Source organism: Paralichthys olivaceus, chromosome 5, assembly GCF_024713975.1.
Source record: "Paralichthys olivaceus isolate ysfri-2021 chromosome 5, ASM2471397v2, whole genome shotgun sequence".
NCBI lineage: Eukaryota > Metazoa > Chordata > Actinopteri > Pleuronectiformes > Paralichthyidae > Paralichthys > Paralichthys olivaceus.
Window position 1 is genome coordinate 15,982,087 of NC_091097.1, and position 16,080 is coordinate 15,998,166.

A 16,080-nucleotide genomic window follows, 5' to 3' on the forward strand; every position below is an offset into this window, starting at 1 on the left:
CCTCTCAAACCTGCACATCTCTTGGTTTTCCTTTCCCTTCATTCAGCTTTTACTGATCTCTTCCTCTCACCTCATTTCACTTTGTGTCTCTTCTTCCCTAAACCTTTAAGTCTTCTTCATCTTTTTCGCTTTTCTACTGAATGGAACATTTCCTTGAATGAGTTCTTTGTATGTATCTAACTTAGCTCCAGTTTTAAAGTGTTCAGGCTCATTACTCACCCTATTAATCATGATTAATACCTTTAATAGCCATCGCTTTATGAAGTAATAATCTTTACACCATCTCGTTCTAATGGTTTCTCCATTGACTCACTAAACAAAGTGGTTCACTCTACATTTTTTATTCAGGTCAGGCAATAAGAAAGCCAAAACACAGAGACTCAATTCAGAGACTGAATGGCCACAAACAGCTCGCACAGATGATAGCATATTAGCTAACATTAAATATTTAGTGAAGATTTTGTACTTAATTATGATAAAATACTTAATGTTCGATGCTGGATTTAATGTATTTACAATGTATCCTGGCAACAGCTTGTTCCACACCCTAAGTGTGTATCACACCTGAAAGACTGGACCAGGGGCCAAACCACGGTTCATGTCTTTGTTGCTCTGTTTTCATTTCATCCAGTGGTGTCACTTCTCAAGCAGGTATTTATCTATACCTGAACGCAACTAGAATTCAATTTGGGATATATCTCTGTCTCGCCAGGCAGAGTTAACAATGATGAACAAAATATCTTCATCTCTGCCCGTGGATGAAACGTTGCATTAACTTGCTAATGAGCTAAAGCCGATAAATCAGCTAAAATGCTAATCCCACTAAATCCACAGTGTTGTTTTCTCTTTCAGCCTCTCGTGGAGGGCAGCAGGAGGTTCAGGCCTTTCAGGGGAAGACTGAGGGTCAAACTGAGGTAAAGAAAGAAAGAGAGAATGACTAAAGGGAGATGCAGATGAGCGATCCCAAGGACTCGTGAGAGAGCACGATCAAAGACAGTGTGCCACATCATGCAGAAAGAATACGCCAGCTGAAAGGAGTTTGTGAAAGCAGTGAAGGAGCATGGAGGGTGCCCATCGTGAGACACAGGGACAGGATGTTTGAGACTTCAAAAGAAAAAAATGGATGAATCTATTCAATGTATGGCCATGACACTTGTACTGTGAGCCGAACCCCTTTAGACTGCCCATTATTATCCTCAGCTTTTGATTTAAACAGACTTCATGGGTAGTACCAGCTCGCCAGCACAAGATCAGGATTCATTTATTAGCACTCATGAGGTTCAATGAAAAAAAGGAATCCACTCTTACAACAACCCTGTATAAAGAATTTGTGTTATTTGATTTCTTGGTTGCGTTGCTCAGTTGTTAGTCATTTAGTATCACTACATCTTTAATTTGGATTAAAAACTTAAGATAGTCGTGAATCTAAATTGCAAAGCATCCCCTCCAGGAGCACATGAGATATTTAAAATAGTGGGGACCCTTATGTCTTTATCTACAGAGCAATTTATGCTGTTATTATGTGTCAAATATGAATTTCATCCATTCCCCAAACTACTCATAATGGCACCTAACTTTGACTAAGCCTTGATACAAGTGACGCTCTTTCATGCTCAGGTGCTCATTTAGATGAATCATCTCTGTACCACTTGCTCTGTGTGTGTGTGTGCGTGTGTGTGTTATATAACTTCAGTAACAGAAAGAATGCTGTTGATATTCAAATAGCAGCAATCAAAGTGAGATTCGCAGCGATTCTCTGAAGTGTCAATGAGCCAAACGTTTTGGGCCTGTACAATTATTATTCCAGTTGACCGAGAGACAAAGTGCAGTTAGAATGAGATTAATTAAAAATAAAGCAGTTATTATTATCATAGAAGTCGTAAGATTATGATATACAAATTTTTGTGATTGAAGATAAAGTCTTTGTTGACCTAAATAAATCTTTCCACATTCATACACTAGTATGAAGAAAGGCCGTCAGATTTCCAAAATTTTTATTCGACCCATGTTTGATCGTTACTTCGCCATCTATGGTTTAGTGCCCAAAATACTTGCACACGCTTCTTCTCAGATACGCTGGTGTCGTGATTGTCTGCCCAGGCCGGCTTGGCTTGCTACTGTCCTCCCTTTTCATAGCAAAATAACGTAACATCACTAGCTTACTTTACTCATAGGTTGAGAGGGCGTGCATAGGTCAAGCTGACAGTGATCGCCCTTTACTGGATCAGAAGACAAATGCTTCAGATGGTCTGATTCGTTTCTAGACTGCAGATTTCAAATTCAAACAGGTCATTACAGGTCGAACACAAACTTTTCCCAGCACGTTCCAATGCATGTTCAAATTTCCAATAAAAACAACTTATTATGACTTGGATGATCTGTGTTTCATTTTGTCAGTTTTAATGCTGTTGTTATACTGTTGCTTAATTTGACTCTTTATTATATTCATTTCTGAAAGTGCCTTATAGCCTTCGGCTCAGTTCGTCCACTGGGATGATTCAAAATTCAAACTTCAGGTGCCAGAGGAGAGAAGAACAGAGAGAGGCAGAGCGAGTGACAGGAACAAGGAGAGGAGAACTAGAAAGGAGAGTTTAAAGAAGTCAAGGAAATGACAGACAGAGGGAAAGTTAGAAAGAGGGAGGTAGACGAACTGAGAGAAAAATAAAAGGGAGAGAGAAAGGCTGAGATACTGTGACGGCGGGCAGAGAGGCTGTTCCACACTGTCAGGCATCAGCTCCCTCAGGAGTGGTTAAATGCATTAGGGCTGTCCACCGGGAAGCAGTGAAGTGATTAGCCGTGCTTCAGCTTCAGGACGGAAACTAGTCAAGATTCAGGGCACACAGACACACACAGACACACACAGACGCACACAGACACACGCACACAGACACACACACTGACGCACACAGACACACACACACAGACAAACATGTGGATGTGCTAATTAGATTGAATTTGTTAATAAACTGATAACAAAGCCTTTCACATTCCAGACAATTAGGAATTAATGTACAGTAAAACACACATTGAAATTAGTTCTAAATACTATGAGATTGTGTTATGACAGCCACCTAATAGTCTGAGCTACATGGTTATTAGCACAAGAACATGTAGTTAAGGCTAGGTAGAAAGAGGTGACATTCAGGCAGTGCAGCTGATTCTTTTTCTTATTGCAGCTTTGAAAGAAAAAGCACAACAGCCAAGGAAAGGTTGCACATAACAGGATAGGAGCCAAACATGCTCTATGCAGTAGACTGTATGTATAGATGGATGCCGTATCACCACTTCCTCCCACTACCCACAAATTAAGCCACAAATATACTTAGACTTTATAGTTTGGGCACCGTTCCATTTAATTAACATGGAAGAGGTGAGATCTTTTTGACCTATACTGCAGCCTGCCACCAGGTAGCCATCAAGCTCATGTCACTTCACTTTTGTCCATCTTTATTTACAGTCAATGATCTAGTGTCGCTTCAATCTGTTCAACAAACAATCTCCCTCGTACAACAAAGAAAGTCAGATATAAAGGCAGATGAAACAGATGTGTACATTTGGCTACAAAAGCACTATTAGGAATATAGATATTGAGAACATGGATTGATCCAAAAGTGAGCGAAGCAAAGACGGAAGTAAAGACTTCAGAGCTCTGAGCATCAGAACCACATTATCCTAAACGCATGTGTCAGTTGTTATCGATCATCTCCATATTTGTATCAGCAAGCCCTCAGTTCACATGGTAGTCAGGGGAACCTGGGCGTGTGCTCTGCATGCCCTGTAAGTAATCCATGGATGGCTTTAGGCAAAACGGCATCCGAAATTCAATTACCCCAGACTTGGCTGGGAAAACTGTTGAGCAATGACCTTACATAAATGTCAAACTAAATGTATGCAGTTTAATTTTACATAATATTGAAATCTCCCACAAGACCAAATTCATCATGCAGCCTACTTGTCAAAGAGCCAATGCTACCTAAGTGGACTAAGGTTGCACGCTGTGCATGCGATGTGTTGGGATGACATACTGCATGACCTCGGACTGAATCGTTTTGCATGTCAGTAACCGCTAGTTTATGAACGTGCTATTGTGGATCCACAGCTGTGGCTTTGGATAGAAAATCAGAATCTGAAAAGAATCCCTATTTTAAAATATATTCAATGTTCTGCTGATGAAGGTTTAGAAGTAAAAACCTAAGGGTGAGAAGTGATTATCCTATTACTTAGAGAAGCCACATTAGTTTCATAACAAGATGTTGTGTCTCAAGTGCTACACACATACCATAGAGTGCATCTCAGTCGGGGTTTCTAAAGAGTTTTAGCGAGTTGATGCTTTGGCCTGCAGCCGAGCTTTGTAACCCCAAGCTATCAACTCCTGTCAACCAAGAAATGCTGCCAGTGATGGCTGCAGCGTCTGCTCCACTGATTGATTACTGTAGGTGTGGGGCTATTCCAAGAGCCCCACGTCAAAGTAGATTTGACCAGATAGGCAGCCACGTGTGCCAGGAGGATATGTGTCTATACATGTCAAAAGACATTCTCAAAATGCACACAAACTTGCACGTAATTCAGCACGACTGTGTCAAATCATCCACAAAGAGCAGGGCTGAAACACCCTCTGAAGTTTCCCAAAGGCACAGATTAGCCCCCTATATGTCACGCAGCTCTTTGACATATGAGACATCACCACGGCGGCATCACATGCAACGAAACACTGACGCATGGTGACACATACACTGCACACACGTACACAACACAGCGAATGTACTGTATGTCTTTTGTGCAGCTGCAAGCAAACTTCCCCGTGAATTGACTCGTACAAGTTGTTTCGATTTAATGTTGCACTTGCGTAAAACGTGTTTGTAGGTTACTGTGGTGTCGTTCATGTACGATCAGTTATTCACAAGTCTTTGATTTGTGTTAATATCAGAACACTTGCAGCCTCGAGCACCTGGTCATAACGTGCCCTATATAACAAATGGGTGAAGAAGACGTGCACATGCAAGAGCACTGTGTACAAACGCACAAACAAACACACAAACACCATCGCACCACGATGAAAAGACAACGCAATTATCAAAAGAAAGATTCACCTGCTGATCTTCAAAGGTCTCCCCTCATTTCAATGACCCCGCCCCTTGATTTCATCTATTATTTCTGATGCTTCTCTCTTTTTTTTTATCTCACAATCTATCCGGATCTCTAATTTGTCTTTCACGTGCCACTCCAGCGTGATAGCTTTTTGCATCTGGTGTGATTAGCTGTTCAACACATGATGATGCTGAGGTACGATGAAAAACAATGAAATTACTTTTTCTTTTTTTTTCAGCCTGTCTGTGCTTGTGAGTTAAAGGTAAAGAAACCTCCTACTGCACCTTCCTGCTGCACCCTGCACCGTGCTTTCCTGTTGTCTCTGTCACTCTTCTCTGTAGCCTGTTATTTTCCCCGTCTCACTTCTCCATGCCTGTTTTTGGTGCAGCGCTGCTTTAAAAAAAGTAAAGAAAGATAGAAAATATTTCTTTAAGCAGACTTTTCCAGAAAAATTGAAATGAACAAGGGTTTGGAGTTTAGAATGTTGAAGATAGACTCTTTCATTTAAAATAGGAATGTTTCAATTTGGTTTTCTTTAATTGTTACAGCTGCTACAGTTAAAAATAAAACTGAATCAAATGACTATAATACCAATCAAAGGCTTTAGGAATCCTAATTTTCTCTGTCAAGTCTAGTGAAAAACCTTGGATGGTACAAGGGTCATTGGCAAACTGACCAATGTGGAAAATAATGTGAATTTCATATAGAACTTAGAGCCATTAAGCAATATTTCCTGCAATAAATAAATATATATACATATTTATATATTTTCTACAGGTGTCCCAATGTTTATTGGTGACTTACAAACCCTCTGTATGAAGGCAGTGATGGAACAAACTGTGTTACTGCGGTAAGAAGAGTAACAGAGGACAGGTCAGTTCATATGCTACAGAAAGATAACGACAGAGAACGTGAGGAGAAAACAACCAGATGGAGGTTTCACATGATGGAGGAGCAGCCCAGTCTTCAGACGTAAACCCCACAGGACAGAGCAGAGCCACAGTGTTTGATTTCTATTGTAGAAAGAATGTCACAAGTGTATTTGGCTGCTGGATGAGTCACAATTGTGATTAAATATTGATCATCCTTGTTTTTTAGAATTTCAGTTCTATGCTTTAATTTGCAGAACTGAGAAAATGTGAAAGTCACTCGCAACGATGAGCCTCGAATTACAGCTCAGCGCTTCGATTTTCACTCAGTTTCAGGTTTTGGGTTCATTGTCACTGCTCTTATAGAATCATTTTAAACAGGAGCAGGAGGCTGTTTTAGGACAAAGAGCCCGAAAAACAGACAGACTCACTCACCTGTTTTAAGCCATTTTGCACATTTTACTTTAGATTTTAAGCCTTATATACAATTACAATATAATTTTTACAAAGATTTAACTTGTATAGATTAACTAGGTTTAAACCTAGTAACACTAAGCATTTTTACAAACTAACTGTTAACATAGACAGACTCATTTACCTGTTTCTAAGTAAATGTGTCACTTTTATGAGTGATTTAAGCCATTTTACGACTCTTAGTGACGATTTTGAGCTTTTAACGTTTAACATTTGTGTAAAGTAACTTTTCCTGTGACAGTCCAGTGTGGATCTGAGTTGTCTTACCGTCTCTAAACTGAATCAAAGCTTCAGACACACATAGTGGAGTGTGTCACCACCACAAACATGAGACAGGAAGCTGCTCCAGCTCAGTCTGAAGAGCCAGACTCCTCATGGGCCCAATTTCACTCCCTGTCCATGGTGTGGAGGCTCCATGAGTTCAACCCCACAGGTCTGTTCACCAATCACACACATTGCCATACGGCTCCTTCTTCTTCTTCTTCTTCTCCTGTTCCACCTAAAGACAGTGTTTCCAGCGCTTGAGTTCCCTCACTGGCCTCTCCTGGTACTGACACTCACTACTTTCTCAAAGCCAACAACTCTGAAACTATTAAATACAATGTTTTTCATTTTGAAACAGGGATTGTAGAAAGATTAAAACTTGAATGTGATCCCAATACCTCTAAATAACCACACTTCAGATTGTTCAGAAGAATTAACTTCATATGGTTTTATTAAATGTCCAGACCCTTTGTTATAAATAATCGTATCAGTGGTCGCTAACTAGATTTTATGTCCTCACTGAAACATGGCTGAATAAAGATGGAGCCCATTTAGAAGATGCAAAGAAACTGACCCATGATTTTGTATTCTCATGCCGAAATTACTGTAATGCATTTAATGCTCAGAATAAAAAGAAAAAACTTTAGATGTATCACACCAGAGCTAGCATATCTTCACTGTTTAGCATACATTAAGGATAGATTTTAAAATCTCTGATTTGTTTTAAAAAAAACAAAAATGGCCTGGCACCATTTTATCTGGAGAGAATTATGCTAAAGAAGCTTTGTAATCATGCATCAAAGTTTTAAAACAATCTCCCACTACAGATAGAATCCTCCGTCGAACATTAAAAGAAAAATGATTGCAAATGATTTTGCTTTTAATTAATGCAACTGACATTTTCTTGATGAAAATCTTGATATTGCTTTCACCCTTTAAAAGATTTTATCGTTTCAACATCTTTTATTATTTGTATCTGTTCTTTCATCTTTTATCTGATGAACTGACAAGTGACATGTAATAAAGTTTGATATTATTTGTTACTATTTAAATAACGACACTGCAGCCTACAGGATGAACTGCATGCACATCACTACCTCTGATTTTGCTGTAGTGGGACAAAGGTAAGGGCAACATAGAGCTTTCACCACAGTAATAGTGTACTTCAAGTTTGACTCATTTTCAACTTCCCCATTTCCCTTTTTCTCGATCTGTGTGTGTGTGTGTGTGTGTGTGTGTGTGTGTGTGTGTGTGTGTCTGTGTGTGTGTATTCCCTCTGAAGTTTCCCCCTCTCTTCCTGTCACACTCCCCCCTCACTTCCTCTGCAGTTCTCCCTAACAAGCAGTGCAGACTAAAAGGCAAAGAACTTACCACTCACAAATCACCCTGTTTTCTGTGAAGCAAAGGGGCTAAAAATACTAATGTCTCTCTGCTCCACCTTATTACTGGCTGGGTTTCTTGATATACACACACACATGTGTGGGTTAAGCACCAGAACCTTGCTTCTGACCTTTGTCTTAAAGGTCCAGTGTGTAAGATTTAGGTGAAAGAGATCTACTGGAAGACATTTAATGTAAAATAATCCTCATGATGTTTTCACTAGTTTGTTTCATCTAAATTGTATGAATTGTTGTTTTCTTCACCCTTGAAAAGCCCTTTATATTTAAATACCTTGTATTTACATGGAGGGGGTCCTCTCTACATAAGCTGCCATTTTTTTTACAGTAGTCCAGACTGGACAAACACCTTTTGAGTTTCCATGACAACTGAAGTTACCACAGGTTCTTTTTCATGTTTGGAAAGGGAAACAAAAGCATTACTCTAACACTGTGCATTATCGTAGTTAAGGCTATTCTGCAACTGACCTCGGACAGACTGACTGACACAGTTCTGGGTCAACAGAATCTTGTCATGGTCCTCTGCCTCCGCAGATGAGACACTCGTATCCCTAGTGGGACCTCAGACTTCTCCACTGAAAACGTATATGTCTGGAACTGAAACCATGGTCGATCTCCAGATGATGGAACTCTCCGTCTCTCTCTCTCTCTCTCTCTCTACCTTGTAAAATAAGATCCACCCAAAATCTTCCTTTCTTTTGTCTAATGAAGTAAAGTTCATCATCACTGGATGAACGTTATCATCATTCCTGAATTTCCTGAAGAATGAATGAATGAATTGTGTGAATGAATTCAAATATTGACAAAATTGTTGTTGACTGTCACAACTTTGCATCAATGTGTGTAGAATTGTTTATTTTTGTGGCATGTATTCATCACGTCCATAGTGTTTAAAGGCCCCGAAGGCCCAAGTCAAAACACATTAACACCTCCTCATCACCACACCCACACACCCACACACCCACACGTCTCCATAAGTCAAAGGCTGCTCCAGTTGAGGCTTGTTTTTGTCTGAGAGCCCTGGATGATCTTAGGTGCATTCTGAGACATTGCGTATGTTATTCTGGCTTGGTAGATGAGTCACGTCTGTTTAAACAACTCAAATGCAAGAACTCTTATTTGTCTCCCTTCTGGGGAGGATGACTTATGATGCTTGTGTGATTCTGTATTCATGATTTAGCATTTTTTCTGGATCACTTTGTATGAGTCTGGGATAGACTGTGACTGTGTTTTGCCGCTGACCACTGCTTTTTTGGACAAAAGAAAAACCTGGCTTCAGTAACCTAAAATTCACAAAGATCAGATTTTTCATTATCCAAACACATTTCATCTGTACATGCTCCCAAAGCACCTCCACATGTAGACACCCCCCTTGTATATATGTATGTCCTCGAACGACCTTGTATATAGCCTCCCACCTCTGTAAGTCAAGTGCCAGTGTGTGTGTCTTTGTGTGTGTGTAGGCGGAGTGAGCCCCAGGATGCTCGCTGCCTCTCCAGGGACAAGAGGTGTCGTCAAAAATAGAGAGCTTTCATGGTCTAGTTCACCGCTCGTGTCTGCATCCACAACAGATTAAACTGTCTTCGCTAATTGCTTGCTCCAGTTCTTACTAATAAGAATAGTTTAGAAATATTACATGTTGCTTTGTCCATTATTGGGACACCGCCTGTTATTTGAACATCTATCTATCTATCCATCTATCCGTCCATCTTTCCATCTGTCCATCCATCCATCCCATTCCAAGTGTTTGCTTTGTATTTTTTAAGTGGTCCAGCCCTTTTCTTCTGTTAGTGCGTGTGTGTGTGTGTGTGTGTGTGTGTGTGTGTGTGTGTGTGTGTGTGTGTGTAAACCAGATGGTCCCTTGTCACGGTCCCGGTGGAATATGAACTCTACAGATGTTGCCAATAAGGTGTCTGCGCCTTGTGTTCATTTTTCCACGTTTCCTCAAGACATCAAACATTATGTAAAAATGATTGTCCCTGATGAACTTTATGGCCCAAGAAACTATCAAACACTTATTTTCTCACTTACACCCAATTGTATCCACCCCGATAGACGTGATTATACTATAACTAATGCAACTGTAAACAGAGTAATGTCTGCCTGTATTTCAATTTTCTCAACAACCACTCATCCAATCAGCTCTACACTTGGCGGGTGTATCGGTATGGACCTGAGAACGTGAAGTGTTTTGGATGAGTGATTCATTACAATGCTTTAAACACTATGATTCCAGACCTCTATGTTGCATGAGGTGAAGAAAATAGTGGGACTCTAGCAAACACATGCCAGGGTTTTAAGCGAGACGCTAAACGTCACTTTCTATTCCTGTTCAGTTTTCCTCTTCATTGTGCTCAGTCATCATGGGAGCTGTCAGGTTTCTCTCCACAAGTTTCTATGGTCTTGACCTTACACTGTTAAGTGCCTTGAGATATAGTATGCTGTGATTTGGTGCCATATAAATGAATCAAGCATATAAGCATATAATCTATTCCCGCAATTCTTTACCTAATCAACCACAGTAATTTGACCAGAATGCCTCTGTGGATTCAGGTGCATCAGAGCTTTTATCACAGGAGAAAGCCACGGGGTGAGATGTCAGCACCAATCAGTGTCACTCAGAGAACAGCGTGTGGATTTTGATGTTTTTCTCTTTTTTCTCTTCCTCAGTCTGCCCTCATACCTCAGGGTGTGCACCCACATGCAGACATTTTCGACACGCTCACCTCCATGCAGCCCACCCGTCCGTGAACTGAACACTTAATATGCAGCTCGACTCCAATGGTTCATCGAGACTCTGGCCTTTCCTCTTCCCCTCCGTCTCATCGTGGCATTAACAGGGGCCGACTTAATATAATTCATAAAACAAAGAAGGGATTGATTGGTAAATGAGGCGTGTGAGGGGGGCCAGCGTAGAAATTAATTATTAGAGCAGCACAGTCCCGACTTGTGATCAACAAGCGTGGACCTGTGGAGCATTCTGTGTGTGTGTGTGTGTGTGTGTGTGTGTGTGTGTGTTTTTCCAATTAAATGCAGTGAAATTGAGAGACTTGGCCTGTAGGAATCTAATTACCAGAATCCTTGGGGGGATAGAGGACAGAGTGGCTTCAATGTGTCAGCACTTCTTGTATTGAGTGAGTGAGTGTGTGTGTGTGTGTGTGTGTGTGTGTGTGTGTGTGCGCAGAGACATGTGAATCCTCTGTTTAGGCATGTGTGCGTTTATGCTCTATAGGTTTATGAGCGGCCAGGGGTAATGAATCAGGGAGGGGCTCAAAGGAACCATGGCGTGATCACCATCAACAACCACAATGGCTCCATACATCTGTCAGCCCCCGCTCTGGACCTTAGAAAACACGGCTGGCATTAGAGAGAGAGATCAGACAGGTGAGAGAAGGAGACAGGAAGCCATAGATGGAGAGATGAGAGGTAATTAAGGAGGTAGACGCTCAATTCAGACCTGTGATGTCATATTGAAGACATGAAAGCGGTTTAATGTGGAGGAGGTTGCACATCCAACAGTCATTCAGCCATTTCAAACTACAAATGTGAATCTCATGAAAAGCATAGAAGAACAACAGGTGTCCACTTCCTCCCACCATCCAGACATTGAGACAAAATATATCGGGTATGCGGATTTGGAGTCAGAGACTGTGAAGCAGCGATCAGGTGATGGAGCCACGGTGATGAAGACCCATCGATACATCGCACTGAACCAACCATGAGTCCATCTAAGCTGTTAATCACTGACGTCTCACTTTTATTACATAAAATACAATAATTAATGTAAACGAGTGCATACACAACAAATAATTTAAAATGTACTTTTCAATGTCCCATCCACTAACATGGAGGAGGTGAGATTTATGGCCTACACTGCAGTAAGGAGGTCAAACAAAGACTTATGTTTCAGGTGCCATTTTTATTTTAGCAAAAGTTAACTCCAAATAATAAATTATAGATATAGATTTTGAGCTTAAAGATTCCCAACTCTTACTCCCATCACTTAACCCCAGACCATGACTCAGTGTACGTCTCTTATCTGCATCACACACTCCTCTCCAACTCCAACAACGTCCTCTCCACATGATATGACATGTCACGTTGTTCGATCACAGCAATTAGTCAAGCTCCGTTATTCCCATACTTCACATCATTATGACCCGCGACTGATGTATTGTCACCTGCCAGTGACACTTAAGAAAAGGGAGCAGAATTCAACTGTCGCAGGAGGAATGACATTGTTTCCCAGTGATCGGGCTCCGTGTGTGATTAGACAAGTTGTTAATCACAGAATATGTTGTGCTGTGATTGGCGGCTGTGGGGCGTCAAGTTGGAAATAACTTGAATATAGCCAATATACAAAATAATAACCATGGAGATATTTCTATTTGACTGAAATTAATGACACCAAAACACTGTTTGTCTCTCAGATTGAATGAGTGTGAGTCTGTGTCTGTGTTGTAATTCTTCTCTCTCACACACACACACACACACACACACACACACACACACACACACACACACACACACACACACACACACACACACACAGACAGAGACAGAGAGTCCATGATCAATCAAATTTATCAACAAATAGCCAGTGAATGGGGGCTGACATTTACAGCCCTGCAGCTCTCAGATTTATTTGTGTATGTACGCCTGTGTGTGTGTGTGTGTGAGTATGCAATGACTATAAAATAAGTATTTGTGGTGATAACTAAATGGCGCTGCCGATGAAAATGTCTATGGTTCTACAAAGGTGTTCAAGTGATTATGTGAATGAAGAAAGTCGTACGTGGCCACCGCCTCTTCTTCAGATGAGAGGAGAAAAGAGTTGAAGGAGGAGGGGAGGGAGCAGTGTGGAGCAAAAGAGGGAGAGAGTATAACGAGTTTCCAGCCTAAAGCAAGTTTGCTTTATGCGCACCTCGTCTTAGATACATTTTCATCTACACACACACACACACACACACACACACACACACACACACACACACACACACACACCCTCTGGCAACAGTGGATGTTCATCCATTTAATGTACAACCAATAGAAAACATTAGCCACAGAGAATAGAGGATGTGTGTATACCTTCATGTGTGTGTGTGTGTGTGTGTGTGTGTTTGTGTCCACATTTTTACAGCTTGACTGATCACTAACAAAGATCAAATCTGATTTTCATTTCACTGCAGAATGCGCTGCTGTATTCATCAATTCAGTCACCGCGGTTGACAAAAGATCAATATCGTGTCTGATCAGAAATATACACGCTGGTTTCAATCAACTATTTAATCTGTGAGTGGAAAATGAGAAGAATCGCTGGCAGATAGAGAGAAAGACCAGAGAGCTGTTTCTAATAGATAACTTGTATTATCCAGTCAAATGTCTCTTAAGATAATTCGTCTGAGATTCTATAAAATGGTTTGGCGTTGGTCCTGACGACTCAATGGGATGAGAAACTAGAATTTTTTGTATTGCTAATAATATCCATGGTTCATATTTTACAATTTACCAGTGGAAATGTCAGAAGTTTCTTGATTATTCAATGTGAGTTACGTAAGGAGAGTCTGTATTGTTTTGTTCAGGTGTGCATGTACTTTAAAAAAGAACTCCTTATCGTTGCTGATGCTCTGAGTTTTAAAGTTTTGTCAACCTTTACACTTCTGTATTAAACTATAACGCACAACTACAGTCGCTGTCAATCATTTTGTATGAATACCCTCTTTTCATGTGACAGGTGAGTCATTTCAGAAGTCACCATTTGCTTGATAATAACAATCTGAAAATTGAATTACTCTTCCTACAGTATTACCTTGTGTTACCTTGTGAGTGATAAATGAACCGTTAATCATGCAGTCGGCCACACAGAACATCACGAGGCAATAATGCTGAGGAACTGACACCCGGACTCCAAAAGGTCACAAATCTTCGTGGCAGGGGAGCCGTTTGTTCACATCAGCGAGCAGCGAGCGGAGTGGGTTTGAACAGCAGGATGTGGTCTCCGTCAAAATGACTTAGTGACGGTGGAGTAGGCCGGTGATGCCCTTCTCCGCTGGTGTCAGACCTGACAGGTGACAAAACAGCTGCGGAAGAGGCACGCCATGGGACCACATGTGTGTCGGTGTGTGTCGGAGGGAGCAAGAGAGAACAGTGTCTGCGTGGGAGAGATACACATCACTGTATCACAACAGTGTACAGTGTGCAGTGCAACACCACAAAAAATATGTGGCAAAATTTTTTTCTGGTACAATTGTCAGGTAGGTGAGATTTACATGTTGGTCAGAGAAAGCAGGTTAAAATTAAAAATGAAGGAAGTTTGGAAGCATGTACAAATGGTGGGGGGGGGGGTACATGTGTGTTTGGTGTCAGGGTGATGTAGCTGATCATTAATGTGGAGAGCAGGTGTGAGGGTGGATGTTTCTGGGGCAACAGAACAGAACAAAGGGGCCTTCTGGGGGCGTTTTGGTCCAAATTCAACCAAACACCTTAATACCTCAACAGTAGATCCTGTGTCACGTTTAACTTCTGCACAATTTAACAGAATAGCAACATGTGACCCAGATAGCAAAATTGTTTTGGGCCAGATTTGGCCCACATGCTGCGTGGGATAATGGCACCCGGGCAGTCCACTCCTGTTTACCAGGTCTGGGCCACAAGTAAGCTGTAGCAATGCTGCATGTCAACCAAAGGTGCCACAGGTGGGCCACCTGAATTAGTTTTGTGCTATTTGCGTCATATTCACTCTTTACCACATGTGCCTCTTTAAGTTCACATCCAGATTACAACTTGCAGAGAGCACCGCATGTTTACCAAAAAAGGCCCACATTTGATTTGCGCAGCTTTAGCTTCACATCCCTTTTGTCCAGGCCACAAGAAGGCCAGAAGTGTCGCACAATTGCCAGAAGTGGCCCACATCCGTAGCTATCCGGCCGCCATTTAAAAACTAATGACAATTAATTACAATTATCTGCAGAACTTCAGCTGCCTTGCTTCAAGCAGCTACTTAGCTTCTCTTAGCATACAAACTGAAAATGGGGAATGAAAACTGTCATATTGGGGTTGAACAGGAGTTATAGCATATAACTCCTGTTCATTGGTGCCCTGTTTTCTATTATTGTGCTAAACTAAGCTAATTGCTGCCAGCCAGCAGAAGTGCATAGTCTATAAATAAAGATGGATAACGCGCAACCATTAATCCTGGATACGAACACTGACATCTCAGGGATTGAGTCACGGTAGCAAGGTTCTGCTAACATGCCGGTCTCATCTGTCAATCATGACATCACAACCAAAGTTAATGTACATCAATTAAATAATAAATAGCCAAATTTACCGAAAAAATTAACACTCAAACAAACATCCATGGACCATGTCCCATCTACTAACATGGAGCAGGCAGGATTTAAAACCTATACTGCAGCCAGCCACGAGGTGGCGATCAAGGTGCTTTGGCTTCACTTAAGGAGCAGTCATGTCGTCCATCATCCCTTAAAGTCTGATTATTACTGCTGAGGCTGTCATTTGAAATGTCTTAATGATATAATTTGATTTGGCAGCTAACAGTGCCACCGATGCAGGACAATAACAGTATGGATACATTTAAATACTCATTGCACTTTTATATAAAGTCAAGAACAAATCTCAATTACAAATGAGCAATTTTAACCTTTGTTTCCTGATCCAGCCACAAATTTAATTTACAAACTGATCTGCAGCTTCATCGGCGACTGTCATGAGGATGCTCAATAATCCCTGACATGACAAACACATCATTATAGATACATACACGTCCAGTTACCATAAATCCACACCCTCACATGCTGCGCAGCGCAATAATTGGGATGTTGTGTGACGGAGCAACGACTTCCTGTCAACAGAGATTAGCTGCAGATGCGTGTGTATATATTCGGGTCTGCAGCCATTGTTGCACCTGAGCACCTGGTTTAAATGTGATACTGTGCATGCACTTTCACCAATGGAAGTCTGTGTAA

General features: G+C 41.1%; 1 protein-coding gene across 8 annotated transcripts in view; it reads right to left on the reverse strand.

The window, feature by feature from the left end:
- Positions 1–16,080, reverse strand: part of cacna1ia (calcium voltage-gated channel subunit alpha1 Ia) — a 132,870-nt gene that overhangs the window by 112,478 nt on the left and 4,312 nt on the right. Inside the window, exons 1-2 of one of the 8 annotated variants that reach the window (XM_069525085.1) lie at positions 6,699–6,864; positions 5,373–5,478 (exon numbers count right to left, since the gene is read on the reverse strand). The exons of 6 other annotated variants lie outside the window; for them this stretch is intronic. The gene's annotated coding sequence lies outside the window, so the exon portion shown is untranslated. Of the gene's footprint in view, positions 1–5,372; positions 5,479–6,698; positions 6,865–16,080 lie in introns of those variants that run through there. One more of the 8 variants, XM_069525083.1, reaches the window with a different exon arrangement.